This window comes from Protobothrops mucrosquamatus, unplaced genomic scaffold (genome assembly GCF_001527695.2).
Source record: "Protobothrops mucrosquamatus isolate PMUCROS unplaced genomic scaffold, P.Mucros_1.0 scaffold150, whole genome shotgun sequence".
Classification (NCBI taxonomy): Eukaryota; Metazoa; Chordata; class Lepidosauria; order Squamata; family Viperidae; genus Protobothrops; species Protobothrops mucrosquamatus.
The window spans coordinates 1128819-1130444 of record NW_015386515.1 but is presented as its reverse complement, the minus strand read 5'-3'; positions in this window follow the sequence as shown (position 1 = coordinate 1130444).

The window sequence follows — 1626 nt, the reverse complement described above, 5'->3', positions numbered from 1 at the left end:
ATCAGAGTACCAATATGTAAGGTAACTCCGCTGCCAACTCAGGCCCCCACAGGTGGTCCAGGGACTAAACTTCATGGCATAGCAGGTATCAAAGCAGATTCTACTCTTGTGATTAGCAGAGGTACTGGTGTTCTGTCCTAATAATAATGATGTTAGATTCTTTCCACTTTGAGAGGTAAATATCTGAATGTTTTGTTTTGTTTTGTTTTATATTTCACACTAGAGGGGTCAACGCATGTAACCCTTCCTGTTTCATTACACAGGGAAAATCGAGTGGTATTATTAACACATGTTCCCACCACCTTCTTGCAGTCCATCTGAGTATGATATGTCACAGTTTTGGTTATCTTATTACCCATTTTGGTGGTTCTAATGCAATCATTACAGTAATCAGAGGTATTTATACTTTGACCGTTGCATATGTTCCTGGACCCTACTACTCCCACTATAATCCATATCTTAATTACTCCTGTAACCAAGGCCATATTGAGGTCTAACATTGTCCCAATTCTGTCCACCCCTGGAAAAGTACTTCTTCCCTTTCACTTTTGACACCACCGCCTGTAACGGGCTGAGATTGGTACTCGGGACACCATTCTTCAATGATCACTATATCACACTCTTCTCTGCAGTCTCTGTGTATCAGTGCGCAGTCTGGGCAATGGGTACAACAACACAATTACACCAACATTTACAGTCACAAAACCAACACATTTAAACCCTCCTTTTTTTTTTCTTTTTTCTAATGTCTCTATATTTTGCTTTTTCTTATTATCAACTTCAAAGGGTCAGGTTGAGGCACACTTTCCCACTTGGTTGGAGCGTCCACTGGTCCTTTCACATGGGTGTAGTGGGTCCAGCCTTTCCCTGCTGTTCATACTGCTGTTTCGGATTTCAGCAGCAGCTGGAAAGGCCTTCCCACTTCAGAACCAGCTTCTCCTCCTTCCAACTCCGGATCAGCACCGAATCTCCGATCTGGAATCTGTGGACTGGAAACTCCAAGGGAGGTGTTTGTGCCAGCAATCCTTGTTTCCTGAGAAAATCAAAATATCTGGACAGTTTATGCACATATTACTTCCAATGGTATTCTAGAAACCATATTAGTTGTTGCATTACTACATGGGTACTACATGGTAGTAAAATGTACCTGAATGCACTGAAATGGCCTAAGGGCTGGAGGCTTCCCTCCCCCTTTTTGTTTCCTGATTGCTTGCCTATTTACCTTTTTACATGTCAAGAATTTATCCAACATTTGTCTTGCTGCTGTATAAATTCCGACACATCCATAATGCTTCAGGAGCTCATCCACCAATGCCTGAACCCCCCCCCCAGTGGCTTCCTTCATGTAACTTCTCTAATAATCCTCGCGCTATGGGTTTATTGATTACCTGCCTCCCATCCGGGAGAAACCATTTACCCTTCTCTCTTTGTTGCCCACCTATCTGCATTATTTCTTTTCTTCTGTTTCTGAAAACACAGGGATCTCTTCTAGTGTTTCTACAATGGGTATTAAGACATTTATGCTTTCTTCATTTGCTGCCCTCTTGACTTCCTCATCCACAATCTTATTTCCCACACTTTCAAAAGAATTGCCCCTCTGATGTGCATTCACATGGGTTATGGCAA